This window comes from Trachurus japonicus, chromosome 8 (genome assembly GCF_045865225.1).
Source record: "Trachurus japonicus isolate A0001 chromosome 8, Traja_1.0".
NCBI lineage: Eukaryota > Metazoa > Chordata > Actinopteri > Carangiformes > Carangidae > Trachurus > Trachurus japonicus.
The window spans coordinates 20,397,094-20,410,268 of NC_140914.1; the positions used below are offsets into that span (position 1 = coordinate 20,397,094).

The 13,175-nt window shown below is 47.8% G+C and overlaps 1 long non-coding RNA gene across 1 annotated transcript; it reads left to right on the top strand.

The window, feature by feature from the left end:
• Window positions 1–10,356: 10,356 nt before the first annotated feature.
• LOC146983122 (uncharacterized) lies at window positions 10,357–12,655 on the top strand. The gene is made up of 4 exons (XR_015036302.1): window positions 10,357–10,590; window positions 11,847–11,937; window positions 12,101–12,192; window positions 12,361–12,655. It is a non-coding gene; the product is annotated as an uncharacterized LOC146983122 (long non-coding RNA).
• The last annotated feature ends 520 nt before the right edge of the window (window positions 12,656–13,175 follow it).

Below are 13,175 nucleotides of genomic sequence, written 5' to 3' on the forward strand. Positions count from 1 at the left end.
ATCACCCCAATTTAAATTTCGTTTGCCTTTCACGCGCACATACTTCGTCGTAGCCACTTGAAATTCAAAGGACATGACGTTGGCTCCTCCCTGAACGTTTTGATGTATCGACTTCCTGCCTGGCTCATAGCGCCCCCCCGGTGGTAACAGGAAGTACGCAAAAATTCATTAAAAATCCATACTTCACCCGATCAACTTCATTCCACTTCTAATACATGCAGAACCAGTTGCTGAAGCTACATTATGAACGCTGTGAAGATACGACGAACGGCGTCCGTGTGCCGCCGCGGCGACTGACGATTTTTTATCGTACAATTACGTTTGCCTTTTTCGTGGCTTTAACGAAGTCGTGTCCTCACGAAATTTCATACACGGGTCAAGAATGGCGAGCTCTTTCAGCGGATAGAGTCGTTTCCCATGGGCGTGGCTAAATGCCTCAATAGCGCCCCCTTGAAGTTTTTCCAAAATTCTCCATAGACAAATTTCGATTACTTTGTCGTACACATACGGAACTCGACACACACGTGTATCATACCCAAACATACCAAAAATTGAATTGGAGCCACGCCCTAAACCCAACAGGAAGTCGGCCATTTTGGTTAGCATTTCTTTGACGCAAAACGAACTCCTCCGAGGGAGTTCGCCCGATTGACTTCAAATTGGGCACGGAACATCTCCAGACCAAGCTGATTACGGCTTGTGCTCCGCAGGTGTGTAGGTCAAAGGGCGTGGCTACTAGGGCACGGCCAAGTTCCCGAATTCAGCTAAAAAGGTTTAAATGCTATCACGCCCACAGATTTGATCGCAGCAGCTTCAAACTTGGTGCACATGATGATGGCGTGACCCTGAACGATCCGACATATTATTTTCCTACGTCACTCATAGCGCCCCCCGGTGGTAACAGGAAGTGCGCTAAAATTCATTAAAAATACATAGTTGCCCCCATCAACTTCATTCCACTTCTAAAACATGCCGAACAAGTTGGTGAAGGTATTTCGTGAACGCTATGACGCTACGGCTAATGGCCCCCTTGTGGCGGCGACAGGAATAGCGCTCCATCGTGAACTGCCACCTCCCACGGATTTTGCCCGATTGACTTCATATTCGCTACAGATCATCAGGAGACCGAGCTGGTCAAACACTATTAAAAGCTTTTCTCTACGTGAAACGGCGTGGCCGCTAGGGGGCGACAAAGTTGGCCAACTGCTCGTTTAGTCGCCATGCTATTACGTTTGCCTTCCACGCCCACATACTTGGTCGTAGTCACTTCAAAATTTCAGTACATGATCAGGGGCCCGCCCTCTACGCCTCCATTTGATCGTACGCTAGCTCGCTCAAGACGCCCCCTTGTGGACACAGGAAATGTCGCGTTTTGCATCGACATTGTCCGATCGGCTCGAAACTTCACATGTGTGATGAGGTCACGACCCCGAACGCAACGGCCCACATCCCGTTACCGCCCCCTGGTGGACGGACCGTAAACCTGCCGTAACTCCATCGTACGTTGTCCGATTTGCTCGAAACTTCACGTGTTCGACGAGGGGACCGCCCTCGACGCGGCCGCCCGCGTCCGGTTGCGCGCAGGGGGTTTCGAAGAGCGGCCCGGGGGTAGCGGGGACGCCGAGTGGCGTGGAGCGAGGGCCCGTCATAGCCGCTTGCGGCTTTAATTAGGGCCCGAGCCTGTGTCAACGACCCAGGGAGGTCCCTATTGTAATTCGACATCCACACCGATCACCGACAAGCAACAAGTAACCAAGCAAGTAATCAAGTACTCAAGTGACCTGGCAGGGAAAAAACGCTATCTTGAAATGCAAATGTTTATTATTATTATTATTATTTTTCCGCCTCCGAAATCGCCAATTTCGCCCCTTTAACATGCTCAAATTCGAATGAAATTTTGCACGCGCATCCAGTCTTGCGAAAAATTTGATATTTTGGCATTGCCGTTTGTGGGCGGGGCCAAATGGTGAAACAGCGCCCCCTAGAACTTTGGACCCCTTGCCATAGGGATCAAAATTTTTTTTGCCGCAGGTTGACGAAACTTGGTACACATATGTATCATACCCAGACATGAAAAAAATTTGCTTCGGGCGAAGCCCAAAAACCAACAGGAAGTCGGCCATTTTGGTTAGCTTTTTTTTTACGCAAAACGAACTCCTCCTAGGGATTACGCCCGATCGGCTCCAAATTGGGTTCAGAACATCGTCAGACCTAGCTGAGCTTATCTTGTGCTCCGCAGGTCTGTAGCTCAAAGGGGTTGGCCTCTGGCGTGCCCCGAAGTTTGGCGACTGTTTCGGTGCTCGCCATGTAAATACGAACGGCTCTCATGCCCACATACTTGATCGTAGACGCTTCAAACTTGGTGCAAAAATCTATGGCGAGACCCTGAACGATCCGACATATTATTTGCCGACGTCGCTCATAGCGCCCCCCGGTGGTCACAGGAAACGTACAAAAATTCGTTAAAAATACGTAGTTGACCAAATCGACTTCGTTACACTTCTAGTACATGCAGACCCGGATGGTGAAGCTACATCATGAACGCTTTGACCCTACGAGCAACGGCGTCCGTGTGCCGCCGCGGCGAATGTGTATCATCCCAATTTAAATTTCGTTTGCCTTTCACGTGCACATACTTCGTCGTAGCCACTTGAAATTCAAAGGACATGACGATGGCTCCTCCCTGAACGTTTTGATGTATCGACTTCCTGCCTGGCTCATAGCGCCCCCCGGTGGTAACAGGAAGAACGCAAAAATTCGTTAAAAATCCATACTTCACCCGATCAACTTCATTCCACTTCTAATACATGCAGAACCAGTTGCTGAAGCTACATTATGAACGCTGTGAAGCTACGACGAACGGCGTCCGTGTGCCGCCGCGGCGACTGACGATTTTTTATCGTACAATTACGTTTGCCTTTTTCGTGGCTTTAACGAAGTCGTGTCCTCACGAAATTTCATACACAGGTCAAGAATGGCGAGCTCTTTCATGGGATAGAGGCGTTTCCCATGGTCGTGGCTAAATGCCTCAATAGCGCCCCCTTGAAGTTTTTCCTAAATTCTCCATAGACAAATTTCGCTTACTTTGTCGTACACATACGAAACTCGACACACACGTGTATCATACCCAAACATACCAAAAATTGAATTGGAGCCACGCCCTAAACCCAACAGGAAGTCGGCCATTTTGGTTAGCATTTCTTTGACGCAAAACGAACTCCTCCGAGGGAGTTCGCCCGATTGACTTCAAATTGGGCACGGAACATCTCCAGACTGAGCTGATTACGGCTTGTGCTCCGCAGGTGTGTAGGTCAAAGGGCGTGGCTGCTAGCGCACGGCCAAGTTCCCGAATTCAGCTAAAAAGGTTTAAATGCTATCACGCCCACAGATTTGATCGCTGCGGCTTCAAACTTGGTGCACATGATGAGGACGTGACCCTGAACGATCCGACATATTACTTTCATACGTCACTCATAGCGCCCCCCGGTGGTAACAGGAAGTGCGCTAAAATTCATTAAAAATACATCGTTGACCCCATCAACTTCATTCCACTTCTAAAACATGCCGAACAAGTTGGTGAAGCTATTTCATGAATGCTATGAAGCTACGCCTAATGGCCCCCTTGTGGCGGCGAAAGGAATAGCGCTCCACCGTGAACTGACTCCTCCTACGGATTTTGCCCGATTGACTTCATATTCGCTACAAGTCATCAGGAGACCGAGCTGGTCAAAGACTATTAAAAGCTTTTCTCTACGTCAAACGGCGTGGCTGCTAGGGGGCGACAAAGTTGGCCAACTGCTCGTTTAGTCGCCATGCTATTACGTTTGCCTTCCACGCCCACATACTTGATCGTAGTCACTTCAAAATTTAGGGACATGATCAGAGGCCCGCCCTCTACACCTCCGTTTCATCGTTGGCAAGCTTGCTCAAGTAGCCCCCTTGTGGACACAGGAAATGTCGTGTTTTGCATCGACATTGTCCGATTAGCTCGAAACTTCACGTGTTTGATGAGGGGACCGCCCTCGACGCAGCCGCCCGCCTCCGGTGGCACGTGGGGGTTTCGAAGAGCGCCCTGGGGGTAGCGGGTACCGGGGGGTGTGGGAGCAGGACGCTGAGTGGCGTGGAGCGAGGGCCCGTCATAGCCGCTTGCGGCTTTAATTAGGGCCCGAGCCTGTGTCAACGACCCAGGGAGGTCCCTATTGTTATTCGACATCCACACCGATCACCGACAAGCAACAAGTAACCAAGCAAGTAATCAAGTACTCAAGTGACCTGGCAGGAAAAAACGCTACCTTGAAATGCAAGTGTTTATTTTTATTATTATTATTATTATTATTTTTCCGCGACTTTGAACTTCGATTTGACCCCTTTGCCACGCTCGAAAACTCACGAAATTTGGGACACACGTCGGGACTTGCGAAAATTGACGTCTGATGCTATCGCCGTTTGTGGGCGGGGCAAATTGGCACAACAGCGCCCCCTTGAACTTTTGACCCCCGGCCATAGGGACCAAAATTTTTTTTCCCGCAGGCTGCCCAAACTTGGTACACATATGTATCATACCCAGACATGAAAAAAATTTGTTTCGTGCGAAGCCCAAAAACCAACAGGAAGTCGGCCATTTTGGTTAGCATTTATTTTACGCAAAACGAACTCCTCCGAGGGATTACGCCCGATCGGCTCCAAATTGGGTTCAGAACATCGTCAGACCTAGCTGAGCTTATCTTGTGCTCCGCAGGTCTGTAGCTCAAAGGGGTTGGCCTCTGGCGTGCCCCGAAGTTTGGCGACTGTTTCGGTGCTCGCCATGTAAATACGAACGGCTCTCATGCCCACATACTTGATCGTAGACGCTTCAAACTTGGTGCAAAAATCTATGGCGAGATCCTGAACGATCCGACATATTATTTGCCGACGTCGCTCATAGCGCCCCCCGGTGGTAACAGGAAACGTACAAAAATTCGTTAAAAATACGTAGTTGACCAAATCGACTTCGTTACACTTCTAGTACATGCAGACCCGGATGGTGAAGCTACATCATGAACGCTTTGACCCTATGAGCAACGGCGTCCGTGTGCCGCCGCGGCGAATGTGTATCATCCCAATTTAAATTTCGTTTGCCTTTCACGAGCACATACTTCGTCGTAGCCACTTGAAATTCAAAGGACATGACGATGGCTCCTCCCTGAACGTTTTGATGTATCGACTTCCTGCCTGGCTAATAGCGCCCCCCGGTGGTAACAGGAAGTACGCAAAAATTCATTAAAAATCCATACTTCACCCGATCAACTTCATTCCACTTCTAATACATGCAGAACCAGTTGCTGAAGCTACATTATGAACGCTGTGAAGATACGACAAATGGCGTCCGTGTGCCGCCGCGGCGACTGACGATTTTTTATCGTACAATTACGTTTGCCTTTTTCGTGGCTTTAACGAAGTCGTGTCCTCACGAAATTTCATCCACAGGTCAAGAATGGCGAGCTCTTTCAGCGGATAGAGTCGTTTCCCATGGGCGTGGCTAAATGCCTCAATAGCGCCCCCTAGAAGTTTTTCCGAAATTCTCCATAGACAAATTTCGCTTACTTTGTCGTACACATACGAAACTCGACACACATGTGTATCATACCCAAACATACCAAAAATTGAATTGGAGCCACGCCCTAAACCCAACAGGAAGTCGGCCATTTTGGTTAGCATTTCTTTGACGCAAAACGAACTCCTCCGAGGGAGTTCGCCCGATTGACTTCAAATTGGGCACGGAACATCTCCAGACTGAGCTGATTACGGCTTGTGCTCCGCAGGTTTGTAGGTCAAAGGGCGTGGCTACTAGGGCACGGCCAAGTTCCCGAATTCAGCTAAAAAGGTTTAAATGCTATCACGCCCACAGATTTGATCGCAGCGGCTTCAAACTTGGTGCACATGATGATGGCGTGACCCTGAACGATCCGACATATTATTTTTCTACGTCACTCATAGCGCCCCCCGGTGGTAACAGGAAGTGCGCTAAAATTCATTAAAAATACATAGTTGCCCCCATCAACTTCATTCCACTTCTAAAACATGCCGAACAAGTTGGTGAAGGTATTTCGTGAACGCTATGACACTACGGCTAATGGCCCCCTTGTGGCGGCGACAGGAATAGCGCTCCATCGTGAACTGCCACCTCCCACGGATTTTGCCCGATTGACTTCATATTCGCTACAGATCATCAGGAGACCGAGCTGGTCAAACACTATTAAAAGCTTTTCTCTACGTGAAACGGCGTGGCTGCTAGGGGGCGACAAAGTTGGTCAACTGCTCGTTTAGTCGCCATGCTATTACGTTTGCCTTCCACGCCCACATACTTGGTCGTAGTCACTTCAAAATTTCAGTACATGATCAGAGGCCCGCCCTCTACGCCTCCATTTGATCGTACGCTAGCTCGCTCAAGACGCCCCCTTGTGGACACAGGAAATGTCGCGTTTTGCATCGACATTGTCCGATCAGCTCGAAACTTCACATGTGTGATGAGGTCACGACCCCGTACACAACGGCCCACATCCCGTTACCGCCCCCTGGTGGACGAACCGTAAACCTGCCGTAACTCCATCGTACGTCGTCCGATTTGCTCGAAACGTCACGTGTTCGACGAGGGAACCGCCCTCGACGCGGCCGCCCACGTCCGGTTGCGCGCGGGGGTTTCGATGAGCGGCCCGGGGGTAGCGGGGACGCCGAGTGGCGTGGAGCGAGGGCCCGTCATAGCCGCTTGCGGCTTTAATTATTATTATTATTATTATTCCGCGACTTTAAACCCCGATTTGACCCCTTTGCCACGCTCGAAAACTCACGAAATTTGGGACACACGTCGGGACTTGCGAAAATTGACGTCTGATGCTATCGCCGTTTGTGGGCGGGGCAAATTGGCACAACAGCGCCCCCTTGAACTTTTGACCCCCGGCCATAGGGACCAAAATTTTTTTTCCCGCAGGCTGCCCAAACTTGGTACACATATGTATCATACCCAGACATGAAAAAAATTTGTTTCGTGCGAAGCCCAAAAACCAACAGGAAGTCGGCCATTTTGGTTAGCATTTATTTTACGCAAAACGAACTCCTCCGAGGGATTACGCCCGATCGGCTCCAAATTGGGTTCAGAACATCGTCAGACCTAGCTGAGCTTATCTTGTGCTCCGCAGGTCTGTAGCTCAAAGGGGTTGGCCTCTGGCGTGCCCCGAAGTTTGGCGACTGTTTCGGTGCTCGCCATGTAAATACGAATGGCTCTCATGCCCACATACTTGATCGTAGACGCTTCAAACTTGGTGCAAAAATCTATGGCGAGACCCTGAACGATCCGACATATTATTTGCCTACGTCGCTCATAGCGCCCCCCCGGTGGTCACAGGAAACGTACAAAAATTCGTTAAAAATACGTAGTTGACCAAATCGACTTCGTTACACTTCTAGTACATGCAGACCCGGATGGTGAAGCTACATCATGAACGCTTTGACCCTACGAGCAACGGCGTCCGTGTGCCGCCGCGGCGACTGCCGATTTTTTGTCGTAAAATTACGTTCCCAATTACGCGCACATACTTCGTCGTAGCCACTTGAAATTCAAAGGACATGACGTTGGCTCCGCCCTGAACGTTTTGATGTATCGACTTCCTGCCTGGCTCATAGCGCCCCCCGGTGGTAACAGGAAGTACGCAAAAATTTGTTAAAAATCCATACTTCACCCGATCAACTTCATTCCACTTCTAATACATGCAGAACCAGTTGCTGAAGCTACATTATGAACGCTGTGAAGCTACGACGAACGGCGTCCGTGTGCCGCCGCGGCGACTGATGATTTTTTATCGTACAATTACGTTTGCCTTTTTCGTGGCTTTAACGAAGTCGTGTCCTCACGAAATTTCATCCACAGGTCAAGAATGGCGAGCTCTTTCAGCGGATAGAGTCGTTTCCCATGGGCGTGGCTAAATGCCTCAATAGCGCCCCCTTGAAGTTTTTCCGAAATTCTCCATAGACAAATTTCGCTTACTTTGTCGTACACATACGAAACTCGACACACACGTGTATCATACCCAAACATACCAAAAATTGAATTGGAGCCACGCCCTAAACCCAACAGGAAGTCGGCCATTTTGGTTAGCATTTCTTTGACGCAAAACGAACTCCTCCGAGGGAGTTCGCCCGATTGACTTCAAATTGGGCACGGAACATCTCCAGACTGAGCTGATTACGGCTTGTGCTCCGCAGGTGTGTAGGTCAAAGGGCGTGGCTACTAGGGCACGGCCAAGTTCCCGAATTCAGCTAAAAAGGTTTAAATGCTATCGCGCCCACAGATTTGATCGCAGCAGCTTCAAACTTGGTGCACATGATGATGGCGTGACCCTGAACGATCCGACATATTATTTTCCTACGTCACTCATAGCGCCCCCCGGTGGTAACAGGAAGTGCGCTAAAATTCATTAAAAATACATCGTTGACCCCATCAACTTCATTCCACTTCTAAAACATGCCGAACAAGTTGGTGAAGGTATTTCGTGAACGCTATGACGCTACGGCTAATGGCCCCTTGTGGCGGCGACAGGAATAGCGCTCCATCGTGAACTGCCACCTCCCACGGATTTTGCCCGATTGACTTCATATTCGCTACAGATCATCAGGAGACCGAGCTGGTCAAACACTATTAAAAGCTTTTCTCTACGTGAAACGGCGTGGCCGCTAGGGGGCGACAAAGTTGGCCAACTGCTCGTTTAGTCGCCATGCTATTACGTTTGCCTTCCACGCCCACATACTTGGTCGTAGTCACTTCAAAATTTCAGTACATGATCAGGGGCCGGCCCTCTACGCCTCCATTTGATCGTACGCTAGCTCGCTCAATACGCCCCCTTGTGGACACAGGAAATGTCGCGTTTTGCATCGACATTGTCCGATCGGCTCGAAACTTCACATGTGTGATGAGGTCACGACCCCGTACGCAACGGCCCACATCCCGTTACCGCCCCCTGGTGGACGAACCGTAAACCTGCCGTAACTCCATCGTACGTTGTCCGTTTTGCTCGAAACTTCACGTGTTCGACGAGGGGACCGCCCTCGACGCGGCCGCCCGCGTCCGGTTGCGCGCGGGGGTTTTCGAAGAGCGGCCCGGGGGTAGCGGGGACGCCGAGTGGCGTGGAGCGAGGGCCCGTCATAGCCGCTTGCGGCTTTAATTTTTATTTGAAATGCTTTTCTCCAAGAGAGATGATGGATTATTTATATTTTGGAATGTGTAATTAACACATGCTACTGCCCTGTGATATGATGTATGTATCATTTAAGATTAGCCTTATTGTGACAGTTTAGTTCTGCACCTGTATTTTACTTTTTGTGTGTGAATATTTATTCTGAAAAAAATTAATAAACACACTTGTTTAAAAACCTTTAAATGTCAGTGCCGGTGTTGTGCATGTCTGGGCTAACATGAGGGCGACTGCTTTTCACACCTGAACTTTTCCAGGACGTTTCCGCTGCTCTCTTGAGGCTCTGCCTTCTGAGATAAAGTGACAGAGGCCGCGGGTTCAGCCCAGGCGCTGCGCCAGGATTTCAATTTTGGACGGGCCACAGTAATTTTGGATGGGCCACTACTTAGGAAAAATAACACTAACATACATAGAGTTAGAAATTATTCCGGAATGACTCGTTCGTGTCTATATTGCCTTGAAAGCACACATCTGCTGAGACCTATGGCTGAGACGAGCTTTGACAGCGCGGTGCGCCGCTCTCTCTCCCGTTAAAAGTTAATCTAGCTCACCCAACGGACCTCTCTCTCTCTCGCTCTCACTGTCTCTCTCCTGTTACTTATATGTGTTTAACCAAATACACGAAAAGCCAAATCAAATCAGAAATGCGTAGCCCACTTCTTTTTTAACTCACAGACATTTATTTTCATAAAGTAATAAAATATCTCGACATTTTGCCATCATTAACATTGAGACAAAAGGCTGCAGGAATGGAAGAAGAATTCGGCAAATCATCTTATCACGCAAAAAGGCACAACAAACAGGTTTTGCACAATGGTTTGCACAGATAAGTCTTAATGTATGTGCAACACCTTCTCATCACAATCCACGCCATCTACACAGTTACGTTATCAGCTGTTATTAAAACCCAACTCATCAGGACGCGATATTGGACCACCACTCACATTACACAACAAAACATTAACAATGAATCCACACTCAAACCGTTAACTGTACTCAACAAGCTGTTATTACAAGGTTTACAACAGATATGACAGACAACCTGGGCCGTGTGTGTGCGTGTATAGACGGGTTTCTGTGCAACGTCATCGCAGATGTGCGCGCGCAGCCAGGGGGCAGAAAGCGGGACATTTCTCATTTGTTTACCAGTGGAGTCAGCGGAGAACGAAAATGACAAGGAGCTGTTGTGCTGTAAACTGCACGAATCGGCAAAAGGATGGATGGAAACTGTTTAATATCCCGAGAGGATCTCATCCTTTTGCCAAGAGAAGAAGAAGATTGTGGCTCCAGGCCATTAAAAGGGCGGATTGGGGTCCCGAAGGTCCTACAGGCGGCGAGAGTCTGTGCAGCGCCCACTTCGTTTCTGGTATGTTTGTCTTTTCCAACATGAGCTGGATAATGAGTAGGACTGCGTGTGATTTTACCACACTTAATGAGGATATATTAGTGTGATTCACTGACTAACTGGCCAACAAATTTGTCCGTCTTCTACTGAGTTTGTAAAGTTTAACGTAGGCTTGCGGTCGTAACCTATAAGTTTAGCTTTGGTTGTTACTGTAAGTACCAACATTAGCTGCATGGCTGGTGTAGGTTTCTTGGTTCAGGCTGAAAGTCATACAAGAAAGTGTCTTCACAGTTCACACAGCTAATGTTACAGTGTACGATTTTCTTTAAAGCAGAAGTAAGCGATCCGGTCGTTTCGGCTAATGCTGCGTTCCAGGCAGGCTTTTGAAACCGTAAATTACAGCTTAATAGTATTATTACTTACATTATTATATAAACCTTTAGTTATTCATAGCAGTAAAAGTGATTGAACTATATCCTTAGACCTACCTTATAACACAGCTCAACTAGATATTATTCCTAGGACCTTCTACGCACTTTTGATGACTGTAAGCACTTTATCATGACACGGCTGCACTTTTGTACTGTCTGAATCTGTATTATTTATCTATTGTACTGCTGCTATTTTTATAACATGCCTTTGTTTTTATTTATTGTAATTTGTGTGTACCAGGGAACATCTATGTATGGGACAGCGGATGTAAATTAGCCTGTGGCTACAATCCGGCGTGCTTACAATTGTTTCGTTCATGAACTCGCATTGTCCCATTTTAAAAAATAAATTGAATTGAATTGAAGTCACAACTTACGACTTTGTAGTGTTCCAGGCAACCCACTCGTGTTTTTCCGACCTGTTTTACATGTGAAACTGCACTATAACGGCCACTCGTAACTTCCAACCCGTGACTTCACAGGTCGGAAAAACACGAGTTACGGGCTGCCTTGAACGCACCATAACAGTCCTCGTCCCGACGTCACCACATTCACGGCATCCCTTGGCTGCACACACAGCCCTGCATGCCGTTCTCTCTCCTCATTGGATAAAAACTGTAGGATACGAGAAAAGTTTTCTCCTCGGCTCAGAGCAGAGCAGAGTGACTGACAGACCCGTGTTTCGGTCCAAACACTCTATGTAAGTGATTGCTGTCGGAAGATATAACTATTTAAGACTTATATTAACATTGGTGCTCATTATGACTGAGCTCGTAAATTAGCAAATAGGTTAAAAAAAAAGGTGATTTAAACAATAAGCATAGCTAATCTCATTCTTTTTCTCAGGGTCACCGTCCATGGATTGTGATAGTCCAGATTTTGTTCCATCCGTTTTTTCACACAGCAGCAACAGAGACATCTCGGGAAAGGTGGCAAGGTCAGTGTCATGTCATGTATTTGAAATTTTCTAATTTCTTGGTAGCTTGTTAATTATCTGAGCAAATAAGATATTCTTGTGTGTCTTTCTTTATTATGTTATTGTATTATCTCTTAATGTGTTGATTATTTTGGGTTTTTAACTTAACTCTACTCTGTCCTAGAAATGAAAGAAAGAGAATAAGAGATGAAGATAAGGCCCCTGCTACCTGCCCCACAAACCAGCCTGAAGCAGATACTGTAGATTCTTCTGAAGGTATGCACAAGTCATACTATTAAGTGTGTGTTTGTGTTGGTTGGTTGGTTGGTGGTCAGGTGAGTAGAGTGACAGAGAACCAGACAGATAGTCTGTGTTGTGTGTGTGTCTGTGTATGAAAGCTGATGTGTTGCACATGAGTTAATTTATCTCCTTTTTGTGTTGTAGATGAATGTAAGTTTGTGACCAGAAAAGAGATACACCAATTCAACCTGCAGTACAACCAGCTCCGTGATGATTATGAAGCTCTGAAAAGAGAACTGTATGCCACACAGGAAGAAAATAAACATCTGAAGGAGCAACTGAAGCAGTCTAAGTTTGGGTTTGATTCCATAAAAGACACAAACGCTAAAATATTTTTTTTTCCTGGTTTACAATCATTACAAATTAATCATTAAAATGTGGCTGCTGGATATTGTAAAAAGAAGCACACTTGTGCTTAAGGGTGGGTTAAGTTGGGAGAACCACCTCCTTTTGGTTCTAATGAAAGTAAGACTAGGGGCCCTAGTTTCTTAGACCAGGTGAAGTCTAGCATCAGCGCAGCTTCGCCACGCCAACGGGGTGTGGCCCAGGTCCATTTCGCAAGTTTGCTGGGCCGCGCAGTCAGACTTAGACTAGCGCAACCCCTCCCCTCGTCCCTCCCACCGGCGCAAACGGTGAAGAGGGAGGAGACAGGGCGGGAGGGAGACAGGAGGAGGAGAGAAAGGCGTGGAGTGGGTTTGACACAGCCGAGTCAGATCTTCACCAATCAAAGGAGCTCCTCTCCTCACCTTTAACTGCGCGGCGGGTGATGCGCGCTGCAAGTTTGTCATTTTATACTTGGACATGGACGGAGGAAACAGCGACGCCAGAGGCCGAACCTCTCCCAGGAGGAAACAGCTGTGTTGGTCCGGAGGTCCGAGCTCAGAGTGACCAATAATGAGTTTACTAATATACTTAACCAGGTTTGATCTGATATACTGAGAACCCCTGCCCAATCTAAG